General features: G+C 45.3%; 1 protein-coding gene across 1 annotated transcript in view; it reads left to right on the forward strand.

Annotated features, from left to right (window-relative positions):
- The first annotated feature begins 2,765 nt into the window (after window positions 1-2,765).
- The window catches only part of SV2C (synaptic vesicle glycoprotein 2C), a 216,828-nt gene continuing 195,871 nt past the window's right edge, over window positions 2,766-23,722 (forward strand). The window contains exon 1 of the mRNA XM_027552910.1: window positions 2,766-3,025. The gene's annotated coding sequence lies outside the window, so the exon portion shown is untranslated. The remainder of the gene's footprint in view (window positions 3,026-23,722) is intronic.

A 23,722-nucleotide genomic window follows, 5' to 3' on the forward strand; every position in this document is an offset into this window, starting at 1 on the left:
TGCTTTAAGGAGAGAAACATGTCTTTGATAATGAAGGTGTGAAGATGACAGTTCTGAGTGCCTGATCCAACAGGCCTGGGGCCAAGTGGTGCACTAGGTGCGACCCCAAAATGAGGATAAGCCAAAGAGCCTCTGCAGACCATCATGTGAGTGCTCCAAACAGACAAGCTGTGCTCCAGAGAGACAACATGAAAAAATCCTCCAGCACGACCTGGTCTTAAATTGGCTATTTCCTGCAAACATACATTCAGGAATTTTCCTGTAGGAGCTGTAATCTTCAAGTGCATCAAGACATGAAAATTCAGCAGCAAGAAAAATTTATACACTCCTTTAAATATCTTCCATAGACAGCACAGAGGAATGATTTAAGGGAGAGAGAATAACAGAGCACATTGATCATTTTAAAGGTTTGTTTCACAGTTTTCTGAACTTCTGTCACTGGGGACATAACCCAATATACCATAACATTTGGGGGGAAGTCCTCAACAGGGTATCCACTTGGAAACCCAATGAATTACCAGTACATTTTGCAAATGGGAGCTCAAAATTATACATGTGCACACACACACACATATGTAATACATAGGCAATCTGGGTAAGACGTGATTTTTTAAATTTTTACAATTTTATTTCCAATACTGGATTTATAGGCACTCTCATGAGATATATTTTCCTTCTGAAGGTAACAACAATAATTTTAGCCTATATGTCATGCTAAGTTGCTTCAGTCATGTCTGACTCTGTGCAGCCCCATGGACTGTAGCCCACCAGGCTCCTCTGTCCATGGGGTTCTCCAGGCAAGAAGAATGGAGTAGATTGCCATTCCCTTCTCCAGGGATCTTACTGACCCAGGGATCCAACGGCATCTCTTAACCTGCATTGGCAGGCAGGTTCTTTACCACTAGTGCCACCTGGAAAGCCCCTTAGCCTATATGAAGTGAAGTAAAGTGAAAGTCACTCAGTCCTGTCTGACTCTTTGCAACCCATGGACTATACAGTCTGTGTAATTCTCCAGGCTGAATACTGGAGTGGGTAGCCTTTCCCTTCTCCAGGGGATCTTCCCAACCCAAGGATCGAACCCAGGTCTCCCACATAGTGGGTTGGAGGACGGGATTCTTTACCAGCTGAGCCACAAGGGAAGCCCTTAGCCTACATAATTAACTTAAATAATTATTTAATGCAGAAGGATCCATGAAATGAAATGAAATGAGTATGCTCCCCGACTTTCATGTTGCCTGACTACTTTTCAGGAGCACGTATGGTTGCAAATTGCAAAATCTTTAACGGAAACAAGACCCAGGGAGGTTTTCAGGACCAGTGCGGCAGGTGAGGTTCTATGGTACACGGGAATCGTGTCCTAAATTCTAGAGTACCCAAAATGGAGAGAAAGGCAAGCGACAGGCCAAGGATTGATTGCATTTTCTTCCCTCCATAGTTATCAGGCGTAGTGGCACAGACCAGCAAAACGCTCACATTACCGCACTGCTGAGGGTGAACAGCCTCCTGTGCCCATCACCCTCTCTGGGCCGCAGGCTGCCTTAGGTACCAGAGACCTTTTTTCCCCTCATGAAGTATTTATATTTATATCCACACATTCGTCCATTCAATCATCCAGGCACATTTACACGAATAGAACACACTGGCAGATAGACTCTGTGTGTGTGTGTGTGTGTGTGTGTGTGTGTGTGTGTGTGTGTGTGTGTGACTTCTACTCACAGAAGCCTACACAAGCACTGTGCTTTGTCTCCTTTCAGGTCACCCTTCCCCCGAGGAGTGATCACCGGGAAGGCACCTGCCTCTGCAGCCGATTCCCACCCTGCTTTAGTTCAGTATGAGCCCAGAGCTGGTTGGGTCGGGAATAGGTGAAGCCCCCCTTCCCGCAGCGTCTAGCGGGCAGCATCGGAGATGGGGGGGAAGAAGGGGCAGAGGCTGGAGGTCCAAGGGAAGCAACGCCCTCCTTTGCGCTGCATTGGTGGCCGCTCCAGCCCTGGGTGTGGCCTTGTCGGGGCAGGTTTCTCCGGAGCTGCTGAACCCCGCCACTTTGAAATGAGGGGGGACTCTTGCTGGCGTTCCCAGCATGTCAAGGGGCGAAATGTTACTGAAAATACTAACAAAATTCCCTTGGCTGTTAAAACAATTAAAAAAAAAAATATTAGGTAGCTTCCCCCCCAAAGGCCATTTCAGATGTCTGCCTGTGAGTCCGGCTGTCTGGCCCTACCTGGCATTGGGGTGACCCTAGGCAACTGGCAAAGTTTCCCCCCTCCCCGTCTGCTCCTGCTGCGCCCAAGATTCGCCTCCACTTGTATGTCAGCGTGGGGGATGGGGAGGTGGGGGCACCTATCCCGGCCTGGTGGCTCCCGGGGAAGCCGAGTCAAAGTTAAACAGGTCAGCCCCCAGGCCCCAGAAACAGGAGGTGCGCCTTTCCCCGCTAGGCACCCGCGGGCTCCCGCACTCGGGATTCCCTGTGGTCCCACCGGACAGACTCCGGGCGCCGCCCCCAGGTGCGCAACGCACCGTCACACGCAGTGACTAATTAAAGAATGGGTCCCTTTTCACCCTCCTACTGCGAACTCGGAGCCCTGACTTCTCCAAAAGTACCTGCGACTTGGGGGTGACCCTACCCGCCCCATCCCGCGCCGCCGCCACAGCGCCCAAGACGCCGACTTCCCGGAGCGCGCTGGCCCGCCCCGCAGCTAGTCGTGCGCGGCTGCCGCCTCCCCCGCGCGCCGTGACTCCCTCCTCGCGCGCCGCTCGTACTCTCGCCACGCCGCCGCCCGGCACTGCAGCACCGGGGGGCGGAGGCGAGGCGGCGGAGGAGGAGGAGGAGGATCGCAGCTTGCGAGCCCCGAGCCGCTCACCCGCCCCGCCTCTCGTGGCTGACCCACTCCGAGGAGTCGCCGCTCCGAGGAGTCGCCACTCCGCGCGCTGCGGGAGAGCGCGGCAGACGGAGACGCCCCGGAGGAGCGAGGCTGAAGGCTGAAGGCTTGACTCTGTCCTAGGAAGTGGGTGTCCGGCGGCTGGCGCGGTGAGTAGGGGACCCTGGCAGCGGGGGCGGATTTTCCCGCCGCTACTTCTTGTCCCTCCGGGACCAGCAGGCCGGGCGCTGCAGCCTGGGGAACTTTTCGTGGCCTTTTAGAAAAAGCAACTTTGCCCCACCCGCCCACGGGGAGGTGGTTGCAGGTGCGAGGTGCTGCCCGGCCGGCCGGATACCTTTGTAGGAGCAGGACCGAGGAAGTAGGGGTAAAGCAGATAGAGTGACCCCCGGTTGCCTGGGCTTGGTCTGGGGGAAGCGGGCGCGCTTTATCCCGGATTCTCGACGGAGGTAGGTGGGCAGCTGCGGCGGTTGCGGGGGCCGCGCCCTCGTTCTGCAGGGACCTCTACTATCCTTTGCTTTTGTGATTCGATGGGCAGGAGGAGGCGGATTTAAAATGAGCAGCTACGAAACCCTGGCCGGGTGTCCGACTGCGCCTCGCCGGTACCCCTGTGCCGCAACCCAGCCTTGGGCTCAACTTTTTAGCCGGGAATCCCTTTGCAGACGGGCGGGCGGCGGGAGATCAGAGGCAGCCGCAGTGGGCGCTGCGGAAGCCTAAAAGAAACACCTGAGATGTAAGGACTGTTCCCCGCTCCCCAGATCTTCGAAGCCCCCGTCTAGTCTAGTGTCCGCACGAGAACTAGCGAGGGCTGGAGAGCCCGGAACCCCGCGGGGCTGTGTGTGTCTGCGCTTAACCACACTGTGCCTTCATTTAGTAAAAACCTACTGAGCGCCTACTGTGTGCCAGGCGCGGCGAGAGAGCTCCACTGGTGTGAAGCTCCGCGGGGAGAGGGGCCGTCACCTTTAAATAAACTACCGAAATGATTTCAGGTGCTGAGAAGGGCGGTGGAGGCGATTCCTCCACCTCAGTGACCCTTTCTCTTGGCGGGCTCTTCCCCCCCCCCGCCCCCCCCCGCTTCTGGGTTCTAGAACTGGGAAGACTTTCCTCCAGCGTGCCGAAGGGACAGCCTGGGGCTGGGCCCACCAGGACTACGAAATACGGTGATGAACTTGGCTGGGGGCAGCGGGCACCCAGCCTCAGATGCTCAACCCAGAGCCTTCGTGTGGGCGTGCGGGGACCCGCGGCGCCCGGCGCGCGGGGACGGAGAGGGAGGGGCTGAGTCACACGGGCTGGAGGTGCCGCCGGACGGCCCGAGCCGGGGTGGGGGAGTCGGGGCGGCGGAGCGGGGGAGGTGGAGGGGGATGGAGGGCGCTCGCGTCACTGGCTGCGTGCGTTAGTGATGCAAATGCGGGCCCGCGAGCGGGGGCGAGGGCTGGGGATGCGGGAGGCGGCGGAGTCTCCGTCTGGGAGCGCGCGTGTGTGCGTCAAAGGCTCTCGGAGGATGGATGTCCTGCGGCGGCCCCGGCGCGGGGCGCGGCGACTAGGGGAGGCGCGGGCGGAGGCGAGGACAGGCGGACTGCGGCGGGGGCGGGCGGCGAGGGAAGCCCCGCAGGGCCCCGGCCGCGGGCCGGCCGGCGGCTCCGCAGTGCACCGCAGTGCAGCCGAGGCGCCGCAGAGGCCGGAAGCTCCCCGGGGACCGAGAAGATGGAGCGTCTTTTAAGGCGCTGCGACAGGGATTCCCTGACGGTCTCCTCCTACTCTGGGCCTCCTCCCTTCATTCTTAACCGACTGACAGGGCGAGAAGGAAAGTTGCTTCAGTTCCGTTGCTATCCTTAACCCTGGGGGAGAATTGGGTATTAATCCGGCATCCGCTCATTTTCAGTGGTCAGTTCCGAAAGGCCTCGTGCTCACGGCCAGTTTTCCTGTGAAAGCTTTGATGTTGAGGTTCTTCGGATTCTGTAGCGCTGATCCATTCCTTCACCGTTCTTCAGGAGTTTTGTTAGGAGGCCCGGCCTCTAAGTGGAGCTTGAGAAAGGCTTGCAAAACAATGTGCCCACATTCTTCCTAAAAATGTGTTGAAAACCGTATTCCAAGTGCATTCCAAGTGCATTCTCTGGTAGAGAATAAAAAGGCCAATCCACATTTCATTCTACGTATTAACAACAGCAACAAAAAAAGGACCCCACTTTCTGGAAACCTAATGGCAAAGATTTTTCTACCGGCTTTCCTGGATGAGCCCACATTGGCAGGATGTGTGGCAAAATGAATGAAGGGAGTGATGGATTTGGGTTAACGGGAGAAAGGAGGGAACGTAGTTATTAAAGAGAAGAGAGTTAAAGGTCCTAGTCTCATTTCCCCCAAGTATTGTGTTATGTCACCACCTTATGTTATGGGCAGGTGACTTACCCTTTTGGGTTCATCCTCCGTGTTTGAGAAATGTGAAAAATAGCTGAGACTAGCTCTTATTAAAAAGTTGTTTTGAGGACAAAAGAGAGCGTCTCAGAGTTCTGGACGTACGTATTCTGTATGCATGGCAAATATTATAAAACAAAATCCCTTTAAGGAAAGAGAAAACATATTTTTAAAAAAAGTCTGGCGACTTCCTCCGGCACTGTTCCTTTAATGAAATTTGGCCTTCAGTGTCAGCAAATGCAGACAATAGACTTGTCCTAGCAGTCTAATATAAAATCAAATGCCATTAGCTGCTGGCTGTCTGGAGGAGGGGGGCAGGGGAGGGAAAGCTCTGGATTGCATCTGAGTGTTTTGATGATGTAGTGGAGAAATTAAATTTATTTTTCATGACCCAATGACATTTGAAAGTAGCATTGGGTCTGAGCAGCACACTAGCCTAGGAGCTTTTAGGTAAAAATCCTAGTCATTATTGATACTGTCATATTCTGTAAGTGTGGAAGGTCCCTCAGAAAACAGAATGTAGTTTCCACAGGCAATTACTGCAGAAGACATCAAAATGTGCAGTATATTACCTGACCACAAGTACCAGAAAATCCATTTCCTGTAATTAGGGGTGTTAGCTCTTATTCTGAGGTAGACTTCTTGATGACATGTTTCATGAATAAAAGTATCTGATGTGTCAGAATGCCTTCCGAATCAGGTCACTATGTTGCTATTCATGTTACTCATGCATGATGGTAGATTCCCGTGAAGAGTAAAAGTTAAAATGTCCTTTTAATTCTATGCAGCTGTATCAGGAGAAAATCTATGATCATCACTGCTTCTTGGTTCCATGTTGCTGAGGTTTCTGTCTGAGCCATGGCTTATGACATGGATACCATTATTCATTTAACACAAACTCATCATTTCGATAAAGTCTGTAAACCTAGGAGAGGCAGCCCCCCTCCATCAACTCCATGCAGCTTTGGTACAACGTTGCGAAATTAATTAGAGTTTTACTTTTTAAATTCCATCTCTGTTGAGTAGCTAGTGTAAAATGTTGCAGTGGATAAAATTGGAAGCTTCTTTTTTTTTTGACATAGCTGAAATAACGAGGGGGGATGAAGTTACTGTTTTAATTCTTGCTGGAATGAGGATATAAAGACACTATATAGTTTATCTGAAACACCCCTTGTAATTAGGAAAGGTTGGTAGCCATTATATATCAAGTGGTTTCCCTGGAAAGAAGTAAACAAAATGAGATGAACTAAGAGGGCTGGATTGGATGGTTTGGTCCTTTCTGATTCTAATGTTCTTTCCCTCCATAAAATATAAGAAATATATAATACATAATATTTTAAATTTGAACTTTTCTTATAAATAGAATATAAGAGATTTTTTTTAATTAACTCATTGCAATTTTACATGGGACCATGGCTGTGTATTTGTAATTAGTCTGTTAGATTTTGTATTATGCCATGAGGGGTATGAGTTAAAACATTTTAAAAAGACCAGAGTTGAAAAATAATAATCTCAGTTTAATGTAAAGTGAATATTGAGTTCGCTTTAATATGACACTTTAAATGTTTTCTCTTGACCACCTAAAGCGCACCGTGCCTGCTGTATCTTTTCCTGTGGACAGTAGGTGATACAAATGATTTAGACCAGACACTGTAAACTGTATTGATGGGTTTTAGTCTTTGTATAGCACTCAGGCCCTCTTATAATTTAAGAGCACAATGAGATTTATGACAAGTTAGAGTGCTTTCTCCTGTCATTTACTATTCTTTGAAAACCCTGTGAACTAGAAATCCTAGAAGAGTCTAATAGATCAGAATTCTTGAATAGTCATGTGCTCCCCCAGGTTGCTTGTCCAGGTGGAGATTTCTGAACCCCATCCCAGGCGTCCCAAATGCGTGGTTTCCTGTGTGGCCCAGAGTGTGCAGTTTCTCAGGTTCTGTCCCATGGGTTGGATGCTGTCGTCTGGGGACCACAGTTGCAGGAACACTTGAAATAGTACTTGGCCATGCAGCAGGGACCCAGAACACGTGGGCTCTCTAAGCTGTGTTTTTCTGTTTGGTACTGATGGAATGTCTGCTTGAAACTCTCAGAGGGATCACATTCTAGCTTGGCAAGGCAGGTTTCAAGATGGCTGGCTTCTTTGGTAAGAGGCAGAGGCAGAGTGAAGTCTGTGTTTGGGAAGGACTCTGTGGAGACAGACGGGCGTAGGCAGAGGGAGCGTGACATAGACAGGTCTGTCTACTGGCATAAAGACTGAAAACCTTGGCCTTCAAAGTCTGTAAGGCTCTGGGTGGTCTGGCCCCAGCTCACTTCCGTAACCTCGGGTTACCTAACCCCCGAACCTCTCCCATCCTAGCAGCCTTCAAACATCAGTCTTCTCCTGCCACGGCAAGCTCATCACTTGCTCCAGCCTGCCTTCCTCACATTAATGCCTGGTGTTATTTAGGTTTCAGTCCAATCTTCCCTTTCTGGAGAAGCCTCCTGAACCTCTTTTGTGAGGTTAAAATGCCCTCCCCAATCACAGTGTACTTTTCCTTCTCCATAAGATTGTCAGAGAAAAAGAGCATGCTCAGTTAAATTTCAATTAATTTTTAACATAAATGTCTCAAATATTGCATGAGACATATTAAAGCATTATTTATTATTTATATGAAATTTCAATTTATCTAGGCATTCTGTATTTTTATTTGCTAAATCTGGCAACTCTGTTTATAAAGTTCATTAATTTTACATTTCCTTTTAAAAAAAAAAATGAGATTCTTTCATGAATAGCTCTCTCTCCTGACTAAGTTGTTAAACTCCAAGAATCCATGGACAGGACTGGGGCGAGGTGGTTGTTTTGTCTTCCTGTTTTCTCCCTAGAAGGAGCTCAGTAAACATTATCAGATGAATTAATGAGCTGTTTGAGAAAAATGGTGTAATCATAGACAAGTTTCTTAACCTCTCAGAGCCTTAATTTCTTGAGCTGTGAAAAGATGATTTTTATATCTACTTTTTAAGGTTGTGTGTGGAGGTTAAATAGGAAAAATATACATAAAGCTCCTACCTTGTAGGCAGTATACAATAAAAGGTACCTTTTCTCTTCTCCCAATGTTTGTCTTATAAAATGAAAGGGTCCTTTTAAATATATGAAATCCTACTTACTTTTATTGCAATGCAATCCTGAATGTTTCTGGACTATTGACCAAATGCAGGGTACTCTGGAGACTCACCTATGCAGTTACAGCAGGGCACCCATCTGGTGAGCAGTGACTCCTGAGGCTGGTTCATGGGCCTGTGGTGTATGTAGTCACAACAGGGTCTCACACTTGTGCGTGTGTGTGTATGTGTGTGTGTGCTTAAGCATGTCCAACTCTTTTGTGACCCCATCTACTGTAGCCTGCCAGGCTCCTCCATCCATGGGATTTTCCAGGCAAGAATACTGGAGGGGGTTACCACTTCCTTCTCCAGGGGATCTTCCCAACCCAGGGATTGAACCCACGTCTCCTGTGTCTCCTGCATTGGCAAGCGTATTCTTTACCACTAGAGCCACCTGGTGGGCTGCCGTCCATTGGGTCACACAGAGTCAGACACGACTGAAGTGACTTAGCAGTAGTAGCAGCAGAGCCACCTGGGAAGTCCTAGGAAGGGTCTTTTGTTTGATTTATGCTCTGCCCTCACCTTTTAAAATTCCTTGAACAAAGCATGCCCCGTTTTCCCTTCACATTGGACCTTGCCATTACGTTGTGTGTCCTGGTAACCCACGCACGTTTGTATATAACATGGACATCGGGAGTATTATATTTTGTCTTCATAATGACCCTAGGACCTTGCATTACTCAGAGAATTTGTGATTTACCTATAGCTTATAACTGACTGAACCAAATTCAGTGTTCTTTGCACTATTCCCTGACTGTCTTCACCTGGTTATGACCAGAAGGTGTAACCATATCTTTGACTAAGCACCGGGAGCTTTGGAAGAAACTAGTCTTAGGTCTCCTATCCTTCAGTCACCTTCTCTTCCCCATCGCTGCTCTTGCAGTTGCTGAACCAGGGTCTCAAAATTCCACGTCTGCCTTTCGGGAAAACCAGGACCACCAGCAGCTGTTTTAGGTGGGTATCTCCTCCACTATTCAGGTTTTAAAATCTGCAGGTTCACCCAAGATAAATAGTCATCTTGGAGGGTTGCAGTTTTTCTAAGAGAAGTATCTGAGATGTTGTTCTTTGCTCTCAATTACCCAGATGAGTCACACAGCACTGGGGCCTCTGCAGCAAGGAACAGCCGCGCATTTTGGCAGTAGGTAGAGAAGGTGACCCACTTTGTCACATCAGGCTCTGACTAGCGGATCTGCCGGAGAAGGGATAGGCTACCCACTCCAGTATTCTTGGGCTTCCCTTGTGGCTCACCTGGTAAGGAATCTGCCTGCAAGGTGGGAGAGCCTGGTCTGATCCCTGGGTTGGGAAGGTACCCTGGAGAAGGGGAAGGCTACCCACTCCAATATTCTGGCCTGGAGAATTCCATGGACTGTATAGTCCATGGGGTCACAAAGAGTCAGACACCGACTGAGTGACTTTCAGTTTCACAGCCTGATTTAAGATGTACTCATCTTAATATTACTTTTTTTTTTTAGTAGTTCTAAGCATACCATTTTTTTCTTCATGCCACTTTTTCTGCTTATGTGTGTTTGTGTTTAAGAAGTGACTGTCCAGTGATTCCTTGGAGCCATTCTCAAATTTGCCCTCATATTCTTATTTTCAACATGTGACAGCATTGCCCCAGTTTACACCCATTAAATACAGTATGAGCTGCATTGAACACACAAGTAATTTAAGTATAAATATTATTATTTTTTGAAGTATCCAATTGAATCTGCGGCCTGGGTTTCCTGTGGGCCACGTCAGTGTGAGGGTAGAATTATAGACCCACAATAACATCTACAGCCATTTCTCTGGTCCTGTTCCTCCCCCCTGTTGTGGATTCCCAGCCTCCTTTAAAGATTTCTCACTGTTTCTTTGCATCCTTGGGGACACTCCTTCGGTCCTCATCCCTAGTGCCCTGCAGCAACATCACTGCAGCATTGCCAGAGCCGCCTCCCTGTGCCCAGGATGCCCTGGCTCCAGCATCCCAGCATCCGCTGGTTCCGCCAGGTACTCTCGCTGTCCCTGGGGAGTTTAGAGAGTATGTGAAAGCACATGGCTGGCAAGCGGACACTCCCAGTGACACCGTGTCCTGTGCTCACATTCTCTCGTCCCCCGCTGATGACAGCCCATTGTCCTAGATTATAAACAGTGGATCTGAAATTGCCTTTTGCTTGGGATGAGTCCTTTCCTGGGAGACATTTTAGTCCTTCCCTTTCAGACATACTTCATGGTATCAGAATGTTCAGATAAATCTTCTCATTTTTGTAACGCTGTTTATGGCATCATTACTTACAAGAGTGAAAAGCTGTAAACAACTTAAATGCGCATCAGAGGATGATCACGTCAATTATGGTGCATTTAAATAGTGAAACACTACACTGCCAGTGCAACAACTGAGGTGAACCGATGTTATTGGAACTATTTTTGAAATTATGTTTTAGTTAAAAATATAGAATTTATTAATATTAGCCAGAATATGCAGCATGTCACTATTAAAAAATTAAGGTATGTTAAAAAGTCTGGAAGGATAAAGAGATCAAACTGTTATCTTTGGGGAAAAAGATGGAGAGGATCTGACACTTTTACTTGATATATTTCTCAATCATTTTGAGTTTTCAGCAATAGACACATATTACCTTTTGTAATTAAGGCATCAGTAAAGGTGGTAAAGGTTAATTTCAAGATGTCCCTGTGATGCTATTTCTCATCTAAATAAATATAAATATGTCCCGATGTTTAAGTGGTAGGAAGCCATGCTGGTTTTTCCTGTGAATGTCTTTCCAGTTCATAATACCAGTAAGATAATCAAAGTTTTGAGAACATAAGTTAGTTTGGTACTGTATAAAGCAGTTTTCATTTTGAGAGAACAAAGGCACAAACCTATCAATGTTCGATACAGTAGCCTGTGAGAAGGACTCCGGGTTGCTGACCTAGGTTGTTAAAGCTGAGTCCCTCCCACCTCCCTCCACCCTTGTTATCAGTAACTCTTATGTGTCCAGTAGCTGTCATAAGCTAGATTAACTGGCTGCACATTTTACTTTGAGGAACATTATTCTTTCTACTGTTGTTGTTCAGTCGCTCAGTCATGTCTGACTCTTTGCGACCCCACAGACAGCAGCACGCCAGGCTTCTCTGCCCTTCACCATCTCCCAGGGTTTGTTGAAACTCATTTCCATGGAATTGGTGATGCCATCCAACCACCTTATCCTCTGTCATCCCCTTCTCCTCCTGCCCTCAGTCTTTCCCAGCATCAGGGTCTTTTCCAATGAGTCAGCTCTTTGCATCAGGTGGCCAAATTATCAGAGCTTCAGCATCAGTCCTTCCAATGAATGTTCAGGGTTGATTTCCTTAAGGATTGACTGGCTTGATCTTCATTCTCTACTGTGACTGTGTATTTGATGGGCCTGAAGGTCAGCACTTTTTTTATCTTCTCTTCTTGTGGACCTGGCATGCCCTCCCTCCCACCATCTTGCCTCCCCCAACTCTGAACATCCGCACATTGGTTCATGGCAAAGGCTCCTACCTGTCCTCCAAGCCTCAGCCTAAAAATCACGTGTCATGACCCTCCACAGCAGAGTTAGGGCCCCTTTCTCTGCCTCTCCCAGTCCCCTTGCAGCCATACAACATGAGTGCTTCTCATCCTGTGTCACCGTGGCCCCTCCACTGGAGCTGAGTCCCTTAACTCAGGAGTTCCTAGACTCTGAGTCCCTTGAACTTCAAGGCAAGAGCCCAAAACTTTGGGATCTTTGTAACTCCTGGCCCTGTACACATAGGGGCTAAAAATATTTTTAATTATTAAAAAATCTTTTTTAAATTGAAGTATAATACACAGAAAAGTGTGCTTTTTAGAAGGGTATGGCTGAATTGATTTTTATAAACTGAGCACATGTTTTTAAACAAAACCCAGATCATGGAGGAGATTGTGCCCCAGAAGCTCCTTGGATGTCCATTTTAGTCATAACCCACTTCTGCTGTTCTGATTTCAGTCCTTTGGAGGTGCTTAACATAGCTCTCCCTTAAGTGTTAGTTGCTCAGTCATATCCGACTCTTTGTGACCCCATGGACTATAGCCTACCAGGCTCCTCTGTCCATGGGATTCTTCAGGAAGAATACTGGAGTGGGTTGCCATTCCCTTCCCCAGGGATCAAACCCAGGTCTCCCTCATTGCAGGCAGATTCTTTACTGCCTGAGTCACCAGGGAAGCCCCAACTCTCCCTAACCTGCCCAGATGCCTTGTTTTTTCATGCCCACCATCAGAGACAGTGCTTGACAGAGCCTTACAACTGCCGAAGTACCTTAGAATGTCACGGCTGTGCCAGAATGCTGACTCTAGACTCCCAGACGTCCAGTCTACAGTGTGCTGGAGTCAGAGAAGGCTTGCTCCACACTGCTGGCCGCAGGGCAGCTCTGCCCGAGGTCTACATCCCCCAAGTAGATGATAGAGAGGTTCTGCCATTTGACAGCTACTCATACCGGATTCTGTAAGCTTCCTTCTGTTTCTAACTTGCTGAAATTGAACGTGTATGGAACTTCATCTTCTGCTCTTAAGCCTCTGATTAATTACAAAATCATTTATTTTCAATAGATAAAGGCTCTAGAATTTTAGAATTTCTATTTCTTCTTGTGTCAGTTTTGGTAAGCAGCCTTAAAAAAAAATTGTCAATTTTAGCCAGGTTGTCAAATTTATTGCATAGTTACGTACAATTTTACAATCACTGCTTTGTTTTTATTTTGTGAACCCTGTGATTCTTGTATCTAATTGTATTTTCTTCACTCCCTTGGCTAGTATAGGCTTAGTCAGTTTTTTTGTAAAGATTCTAGAAACTTTACAGAGTCATGCAGTGTTATCTGAAGATCTTAAAAAATATATATGAATTATTTAAAATGAGTCTTTAGCCCATTTGAACCTGTAATCATTGCCTGTGATTATATACAGTTTTTAAAGCTCACTATTTCTTTTATTTATCATTGAATAACAGCCCTAAAAATTCAGAAGGTTAGTAAGTAGATAGAATGATAGATACATTTAATTAATTTTTAAAATGTGTAAATGATAGAGAGGTTTATAGAAGATATCAAGTTCTCTGAAGGCAAAAATGTTGGCAAAAATGAAATACTTATGGGCTTTCTGTGGGCCTACTGATTATTTAATGATATCTGTGTTTGTAATCTGAAAGGATAAAGGAACCCCTTAACTTGAGTTTTGAGGACAGGGATTTTATTTGTGACAGCCATGGGCCTTATTCGGTCCTCATCATGTCTCTGCCTGCTTTACGTGAATTTGTCAGATTATGGCAGACTTGCCTATTCTGTCCTTCAGGGTGGTTGCAGGGGAGAGAGCTCATGAGACTGGCATCGGCGTGGTTTATTGCAGGGCTCTCCCCATACCCAGTGGCCCCTACAGCCAGTGAGCAGCACTGTGTTTATATAGCACCAGTTAGCTTCCGCCGGTTCCCTGGGTTCCACCCAGTCTTCCTTCCACATTCTGTCCAACATCACAAGTTTCTTATTGACGTTTCTATTTCTGTTTTAACCCTCTTTGCCTCCCCTGTGCTAGGTGGACAAGTATGTGCCAGACATTTATTACTAAGTCACGCTGCCTTACCAGCCACTCTAAAAGTTAGTAACTGAAAGTAATAATCATTTTTCACCCATGCATCTGTAGATTGACTGAGCGCTGGCTGATCTAGGTTGACCTTTGTTGGGTTTTCTCCAAGTTGCAGGTTAGGTTCAGGCTTTTAATCCTCCTTGGAATAATTGGCTGTCAGTTCGTATTTCTGCATGGAGACAGCTGAAATACAAGAAAGGTAAGTGGGAACACGTGATGCCTCTTAAGGCTCGGCTCAGAACTGGTAGCTTGTCCCTTCAGTCCGCATTCTGCTGACCAAAGACAGGATGACAGGAGAGTTCCATGTAACAAAGCATTGCCTCACACACTGTACAACTTTCCGGTACTGTCATTGATGCCTACGTAGGTGAAAATTTTGTTTCTTGTAATTTAAGCCTGCTGTGTGTGCTTAGTTGCTCAGTCGTGTCCGACTCTTGCGACCCCGTAGGTTGTAACCCGCCAGGCTCCTCTGTCCGTGGGATTACTCCAGGCAACAATACTGGAGTGGACTGCCATTTCCTTCTCCAGGGCATCTTCCCCACCCAGGAATCAAACCCAGGTCTTCTGCATTGCAGGTGGATTCTTTACCGACTGATCTACAAGTATTTTATATGGTTTTTACATAGAGTATATTTTCCAGGAGTGAAATTACTTGTAAATCAAGGGAAGATTCTATGTTGTTTTATTTAAAATTTTACCAAGAGTTGTTCATCATTTTCAAAGGTCCCATCACCAGTACTAACAAAACACTAGTTGTGATATTTACGTTGCTAATGGATGGTGGTTTAGTCCCTGAGTCGTGTCCAACTCTTGCAACCCCATGGACTGTAGCCCTCCAGGCTCTGCTGTCCATGGGATTTCCCAGGCAAAAATACTGGAGTAAGTTGCCATTTCCTTCTCCAGGGGATCTTTCCGACCCAGGGATCAAACCCGCAACTTCCTGTGTCTCCTGCATTGCAGGCAGATTCTTTACCACTGAGCCACCAGGGAAGCCCAAGTTGCTAATAAGCTCACCTCTATTTGTCTACATTGGTATTGTTTGCATTCGTGATGACCACATTTAGAAGCAAGCATCCCTTGTCTTCATTTTGTATTCTAGAGCCACTACACTGGGACATTTACATATTTTAAAGCATAATTTATTATTTCTTTGAATTTTACTTATTACTGTTAGGATATTATATAGATATTTAAATTTATGTGTGCAGGCAGGTTATTTCATCTGTGAAAAATATTTAATAAGGCATTGCAAAATATGTAATTAGTAGGCACTGTTGGACTGCTCTAGATTCTCTGTGTTTTAGCACTGTGTGTACTAAGATTTATATTCGGGGGTGGGGAGGGGCAAGCTGTAACACAGGGCGGCCTCTTCCATCTTAGCATTGTACCTGAGGGGAGTGTGCTCGCTCTGTGACAGCTGTCACATTGCTCTCTCTCTAACAGTGGTTGTGAAGGAGGTGGGGTGTGAGCTGGACCTCCCTAGAAAAATGGTGTGTTTGTAGAGCACATACAAGCCTGTATCATAGTTCTATTTCTGAGGCTTACCCTAAATTCAAGCAGTCCAGGACTTTAGCTGTGAAGGCACTGGGTTTCTGCTGTGCCGCTCTAATCTTGATTAGTGCTAGGTAAGACCAGGGGAGGCATGGAGGAGACAAGGAGATGTGTTCCAAGATGGTTGTTCCAACAATCATGAGAGATTCCCAGCAGGAATCTGGTGGTTTCTTTCTAAACCTGTTTTTAAAACGTATTATTTTCTGAGGCCGCTGCCAGACACTGTGAGTGCCCTGCCAGAGTCTTCTGTGTATGAGAGGGGGAGCCCTCTGAATTGCTTCCAGAAGAGACTGACAAAAGAGGGAGTGAAAGCTTGGTGACCTATTTTGGTCCAGATTTCAAAGATAAGAATATTTTCCTACCAACTGAAATTGGTGTAAGAGTAATTCAGAAGGAAGAAATCAGAGGACATTGTAAAAGTGACCTGGGACTAGATGCTACATGCTTCTCTGTGTGCTTTTTAATCTAGAGTTTGCATATTGATAAGGGCATCACACTCTTTATCTGTGGTGAGCATGGGACTTGTTGGGGCAGAGCTCCCCTCATTTATTGATGAATACATTACAGCTAATTGTTGTCCCAAACATTCATTACTGTGAACCTGAGTATGTAATGATCATGTCTGCCTTTTGGGATACAGATGTGTGTGCACAAGAAGGTTTGATTACATTCAAAGGCAGTAAATAAATTTAAAAAAATCCAACTCTGTAAAGATTAACATCCACTTCCTAGCAAATCTAAGGAGAAAACCAATAATTAACATAATTGAATGTGAGACTCAGGAACACAGGTCATCTTATGCCTGAAGCTTTATTTAACATCAGGAGGGTGATGTGATTCTTCTTAAGGGCTGATACTGATGAATCAATCCTACTGGCCATGGAAAATTTGGAGGCCTTTGAGCCCCACCCAGATTGCTCACTGATGGGGCCTGAGCCAAGACTAAAAGGTTTTGTGATGAATCAGTTTTGTGGTGCATAGCTGATTCACTTACTCCCACTTCTTGGCATTATACATTCCCTTCTTATTGCTGTGTTACAGATTGCTCTGTTGATGACTGCATCAGGCGTTTGGTATCGCATCGTATTCCATTGCGTGAAGCTCCTAAATAAGATGGAAAAGAATGGTTCACGTTAGATAGCGTTGCTGCTGCTGCTGCTAAGTCACTTCAGTCATGTCCGACTCTGTGCGACCCCATAGACGGCAGCCCACCAGGCTCCCCCGTGCCTGGGATTCTCCAGGCAAGAACACTGGAGTGGGTTGCCATTTCCTTCTCCAATGCATGAAAGTGAAAAGTGAAAGTGAAGTCGCTCAGTTGTGTCTGACCCTCAGCGACCCCACGGACTGCAGCCCACCAGGTTCCTCCGTCCATGGGATTTTCCAGGCAAGAGTACTGGAGTGGCGTGCCATTTTTTTTCCACTTAGTAGATGGTTTTGAAACTGGGTACTGTGAAATTTTAAAAGTCAGATGATGACCTGTCTTTGTCTCAGATTAGAGTGTAATAAAGTGTGGGTCTGAGATCTTGGGGCTCCCAGAGGTGCTTTTGAAGTTACTTCTGCACCTCCTGCTGGCCACATTAGCAGGCATGTGTATGTCTCATGGAGTGTGTGTGTGTGTGTGTGTGTGTCTCATTTCCTCTTTCCCATGGTAATGGTTGTGACATCTTCACTCAGACCATGGCAGTGTTAATTACGTGCCTTCTCAGGGTCCTCTGATCACATTCTGCTTTTCTGCCTGGAGGGGAAGAAAAGGCTAACTAGCCGCTGGTTTTCAGTCTGGCTGACATATGACAGCAAAATAAATGCTCTTTCATGATGGTTTTCACCATCTCCTGGTGACTGACAGCATTGAGAATCAGGATGTCCAGCTTCTCAGCGTGACAGCTGTCACACCAGCCACTGTGCTCGTCCGTAGCCTGGAGGCCATTTGGGTGTATATTCAAGACAGTTCAGCTTTTGTAAAAGTGAGAAGGATTTATGATGATCTTTCTGATTGTATGAGATTTTCCCTCTTTTCAGTGAAAGCTGAGTCTTTGATTCAAAATTTCAAACTTAATTCTAAGAACCAGGGTATATTTGTATGTTCTCCTTAGCTCAATAGATTTCTCATATCTCAGAAGAGGTAAAATTTGGACTTGGTGATCAGATGTGAATCCTGCCTCAGTCAAGCTTTTAAAATGTGCTGAAAGTCTCAAGATGTGTAGCTCTTTCAGCAGACTGACCATAATATTTTATTGGAAACTGCTTACTGGATATTTATAAGGTCAGTCAACTATAAAGTCAGCAAATGGTTTTAACTTTGTTAAATATTAGGATAATAAGAAAAAAAGATGCTTTAGATAAATCATGGCATTTATTATTTAGTCCTGATTGTAGAAAAGCTGCCTCAACTGGATGTCAAGCTTGGATATTTATTTATTTGTCCATTGGCTAAAAACTATAGATGTGCTAAATGAAATAAATGCAGATTCACAGTATGTAATGAGACTAGCATCAAAACTAATTTAATCCAATTTAGACCCAGTTATTGCCCTTCATGTGTACTCTTCCTGATGAGATTATAGAAGGCCTTGGAGTTTTTTCTGGAGGTAAGAAAACAGATAAGTTATTTAATAACAGTCTTCATGTATTTCAAAGGTTAAATGCACAAAACACGGTGCCTACGTTTTCTTTTATTAACAGGAAACAGGAGAAAATAGACTTAAGTAGAAAACTGAATGAAATGGAAATTTCAGTTCAATTCCAGTCAACAAATCGATGTCTCCCTTGAGCAAGGGTTATGCTGTGCTCATTGGGAAAAATGAGATGTGCATCAAACATACAGACCTGGGAGGGTGGCTCTGACAAGTTACACGGACATCCTGCACAATGCAGAATGGGAGTGCAGTGAGAGCAGTTCCAAACCCCACGATGCTTGAAAGGCAGCAGAAAGACGTTTGCTTAAGGCAGCATTTCTCAGTCTCAGCACTATTGATATTTGGACTAAATGGTTCTTCTCTTTAGAGAGCTGCGCTGTGCACTGCAAGGTGGTCAACAGCATCCCTGGCTTCTACCCGCTAGAAGCCAGCGGTGTGTTTTCCCCTCCAGTTGTCACAAGCAGAAACACATCCAAACTTTGTGAGACATTTCAGGGTAGGAGTGGTGGGCATTCAGAGTCATCCTAGCTGAGAACTGGGGACTTCAGGAATAAAGGAAAACTTCAGAAGCAACGGTTTTTGAGATGAAATTGAAGGGCAGGCAGGATTGTATCAGGCGAGGAGAGAGGGAGGCATGGTATTGGAGGCAGAGGTGACGCATACTGGGGGCAGGTGATAAAGTCCTGATCTTGTGGAACTTACATTCTAGTGGGGGAGAAGACAAACAGTAAATAAAAATGAAACTATTAAAATAATCTTTAAAAAAAAGTGAAAGTCACTTAGTCATGTCCGATTCTTTGTGACCCCATGGACTATATAGTCCATGGAATTCTCTAGGCAAGAATACTGGAGTGGGTAACCTTTCTCTTCTCCAGGGGAATCTTCCCAACTCAGTATCGAACCCAGGTCTCCTGTATTGCAGGCTGAGTCTTAAGTTGTTTAAACTCTATGAAGACATTAAACAGTTTAATGTGATCATCAGTGATCGGAGAGTCTGCTAATATTAGTGATTAAAAACTCATTATTACAGTGAACTAAGATATGCTAATAATTTGGTTGCAAAGAAATTGCATTTACGTCAACATTTATTGGAAATCTCATCCCTTAAAAATAGAGGTAAAATATAATGTATTTCTTCCCTGTTGACATCTGAAAATATCTGTTAAGAAGAATATTTGTTTGTAAATTTACTCCTTGGAAGAGGATTTTACTTGCATGGCCACTGGAACAACGGATAGATTACAAGGGAAGAAGGGGAAAAAAAAAGGTAACAAACCTTTGCTGGGTTCCCAGCACATGCCAGCCATGCTGCTAGGCATTCGTTATTTAGTTTTCATCATGCCTAAGTCCTGGGCACCAGCATCTCTCACTTGGAATAATACAGCAGCTTGCTAATAGGCCCTTACCATTTGCCGAGTTCCCAGCTCACGGAAGCCGGACATTTGTTATTTTGTCTTTTACCAAAATCTGAATCCTGGCCTCCATCATCTCTCACTTAGAATAGTGTAATAGCTTCCTAACAGGCCCCTTGGTCTTGTCCCTTTTCAGTTCTTTATTCTACCAGATTTTGTTGTCAAGTACAAAAAGACCGTGTTCATTTCATATTAAAAGTCTCCAGTGGCTCCTCAAGGCCTTGAGTTCTATCAGCAATTCCTTCTTAGGGCCGCAGTGAACTGCCTGAGGTCTTGGTGGCCCCACGCCCTCCCCCTGCCTCCTCTGAGCCTTTTGCAATGACTGTCACCCTTTACTTCACCACTCACCTAGCTAACTCCCATGAATCCTTCAGGACTCCCTGGAGGTGTTAATAGATTTCTTAGGGAGGTCTTAACCTGATCTTCCGAGGTCCAATTTGGACACCCTTCCAACATACCACGGAACCACCTTCTCCTTATCCAGTGACAGCATTTGCTATGGTTTTGTGAGTGCTCATTTCCTTGTCTTACATCTTGAAGGTTCATCCTTGTGGACCTAGAGATGACCCAGGGCCTAGCATGATCAAGGAATATTTGTGGATGACAGTAGAGGGTAATGCATTTTACAAATGAAAAGGCTGAAGCTCAGAGACCATATGCTACTTGCTTAAGGTCATGGAACTGTAAATAGTGAATTTATACCTGTGGGGCTTCAGAATCCAGGTTCTCTCCATACACCAAGGAGTCTGTGTATTCTGTGGAGTTCTGTAAGAGCATTATAGAGACTCTTTGGCTTAGATGGTTCGCTTGTAGCTTTCCTGAGAGGTGTTCAATAAATGTTTATTATTAATCAATGGGAAACAAGATCTTGACTTTAGCAGTCTATTTCATCAGTGTACTTCTATTGGATCAGGAAGATCCCCTGGAAGAGGCAGATCACTCCAGTATTCTTGCCTGGAAAATTCCATGGAAAGAGGAGCCTGGCAGGCTGCAGTCCACAGGGTTGCCAAGAGTTGGACACGACTGAGCGACTGAGCACATGCTTATCACCAACCCAGGAAGGCCAAGGCTTGAGTCATCTGTGTCCACAGCTAATGAAGGCTTAGCATTTGGAAGAGGTGGATTTTGCTTTTCATCTGTTTGACTCGTTAATATTTGCACAAGTAGTTTTTGTCATATCACCTGGTATGCGTCACTCCCCACCCCCTCCAATTCTGTTATAACGTCAGTCTGCCAAACTGTGTGGAGAAACTATGGAGTGTGTAGTAATGTATAATTGAGAACACTGAAATATGTTGTTTAATGGATTTCTAAAATTACATTGCCTTTGATTCAGTATTGACCGTTTTTTTAGCCCTCATGCCTATTTGTAGTCATGGAAATGCAGAGTAGAGAGGAATTTTGTTTTATCATTTATCTGTGTCTAAGCTCATTCAAGATGAATCTCAAACGCAGGTGGAAGCAGTCAGAAACAAAGGTACCATACAGTATGATTATATTTATGTGACATTCTGGAAATGGCAAAAAATGGCTGTCAGGGGCTGAAATTAGGAGAAAGGTTGACTACAGATGGTCTTGGAAATTCGGAGGGTGGTAGAACCTGTTCCAGGTCTTGATTGTGATGTGTGGTATATTTGTGAAAACTTGCAGAACTATACCTCTACAAGGGTGATCAGCTGGGCAGAACTGACGTTCCCAGAGCTGCTTCCTAGCAAGCCCGTGTTTTGACCTCGTTACACTCTGCCCCACAGCCAGCGGATGGCGCGGTCTTCCTCTGTACCTGTGTCTCCCACCTTTCTCCTTGGCCTTTGTTTCCTTCCACAGGCTCACCCACAACACTGAATGATGATGGTATTGGTTTTCTTGTTCTTTATCTAGGTTTTTAGTGTGCCTGTTGTCCATTTAGCACATAGAGGTGGGGCATTTGTTGAACGGTGTTTTCATTCATGGCAGACTAAAACTGAGATTCCCCTAACAGTTCTGATAGTTCCAGATCATGGTGCCCTTTCTGCAACACTGTAAACATATATTAAACTTAAAGCAAGTAAATGTTATTTATTCTTTTTCAAATGATTTTCCCATTTAGGTTGTTACGTAGTGTTGAGCAGAGTTCCCAGCGCTATACAGTAGGTCCTTGTTACATGTATGTGTGCAACTGAACCGCTTTGCTCTCCACCCGAAATTGATGCAACATTGTCAATCAACTATCCTCCAATATAAAGTACGTTTAAAAAATTGAAAACAGATGAAGATCACATACAAATGGAGTTGACTGTGTTAAAAGTAGTAGATGTATAGAGAAAAAACTTAATTTAGGTCTAGGTGACTATAAAATGCATGCTTCTATTGCTATACTGCTAAATAAAAAGATTTGAGATTAAAAAATAATAATAAAATAAATAAATGTAGATTTGTCCTCAACCTTATGCTAGATTCTAGTAAAGATAAGTCACAAATCTAACACTAGTGACTTAAGAAAAAATTGCTGAACAGTTAAAAGGAGAAGATTACTACCACCACTTTCTTGTTTGTCCACGCAAAGGAAAATGGTTGCCTTGCTGTCTTTGCAGTGGAATGTCTCTTTCCCTGCTTATTACTGTTAAACAGGAGCGGAATTTGGTGACTCAGTTCAGTCGCTCAGTCGTGTCCGACTCTTTGCAACCCCATGAATCGCAGCACGCCAGGTCTCCATGTCCATCACGGACTCCCGGAGTTCACTCAAACTCACGTCCTTCGAGTCAGTGATGCCATCCAGCCATCTCGTCCTCTGTCGTCCCCTTCTCCTCTTGCCCCCAATCCCTCCCAGCATCAGAGACTTTTCCAATGAGTCAACTCTTCGCCTGAGGTGGCCAAAGTACTGGAGTTTCAGCTTTAGCATCATTCCTTCCAAAGAAATCCCAGGGCTGATCTCCTTCAGAATGGACTGGTTGGATCTCCTTGCAGTCCAAGGGACTCTCAAGAGGCTTCTCCAACACCACAGTTCAAAAGCATCAATTCTTTGGCTCTCAGCCTTCTTCACAGTCCAACTCTCACATCCATACATGACCACAGGAAAAACCATAGCCTTGACTAGATGAACCTTTGTTGGCAAAGTAATGACTCTGCTTTTGAATACGCTATCTAGGTTGGTCATAACTTTCCTTCCAAGGAGTAAACGTCTTTTAATTTCATGGCTGCAGTCACCATCTGCACTGATTTTGGAGCCCAAAAAAATAAACTCTGACACTGTTTCCACTGTTTCCCCATCTATTTCCCATGAAGTGATGGGACCAGATGCCATGATCTTTGTTTTCTGAATGTTGAGCTTTAAGCCAACTTTTTCACTCTCCTCTCTCACCTTCATCAAGAGGCTTTTTAGTTCTTCTTCACTTTCTGCCATAAGGGTGGTGTCATCTGCATATCTGAGGTGATTGATATTTCTCCCAGCAATCTTGATTCCAGCTTGTGTTTCTTCCAGTCCAGCATTTCTCATGATGTACTCTGCATATAAGTTAAATAAGCAGAGTGACAATATACAGCCTTGACGTACTCCTTTTCCTATTTGGAACTAGTCTGTTGTTCCATGTCCAGTTCTAACTGTTGCTTCCTGACCTGCATACAAATTTCTCAAGAGGCAGGTCAGGTGGTCTGGTATTCCCATCTCTTTCAGAATTTTCCACAGTTTATTGTGATCCACACAGTCAAAGGCTTTGGCATAGTCAATAAAGCAAAAATAGATGTTTTTCTGGAATTCTCTTGCTTTTTCGATGATCCAGCGGATGTTGGCAATTTGGTCTCTGGTTCCTCTGCCTTTTCTAAAACCAGCTTGAACATCTGGAAGTTCACAGTTCACATATTGCTGAAGCCTGGCTTGCAGAATTTTGAGCATTACTTTACTAGCGTGTGAGATGAGTGCAATCATGTGGTAGTTTGAGCATTCTTTGGCATTACCTTTCTTTGGGATTGGAATGAAAACTGACCTTTTCCAGTCCTGTGGCCACTGCTGAGTTTTCCAAATTTGCTGACATATTGAGTGCAGCACTTTCACAGCATCATCTTTCAGGATTTGAAATAGCTCAACTGGAATTCCATCACCTCCACTAGCTTTGTTCGTAGTGATGCTTTCTAAGG

The sequence above is a fragment of the Bos indicus x Bos taurus genome, chromosome 10 (genome assembly GCF_003369695.1).
Source record: "Bos indicus x Bos taurus breed Angus x Brahman F1 hybrid chromosome 10, Bos_hybrid_MaternalHap_v2.0, whole genome shotgun sequence".
NCBI lineage: Eukaryota > Metazoa > Chordata > Mammalia > Artiodactyla > Bovidae > Bos > Bos indicus x Bos taurus.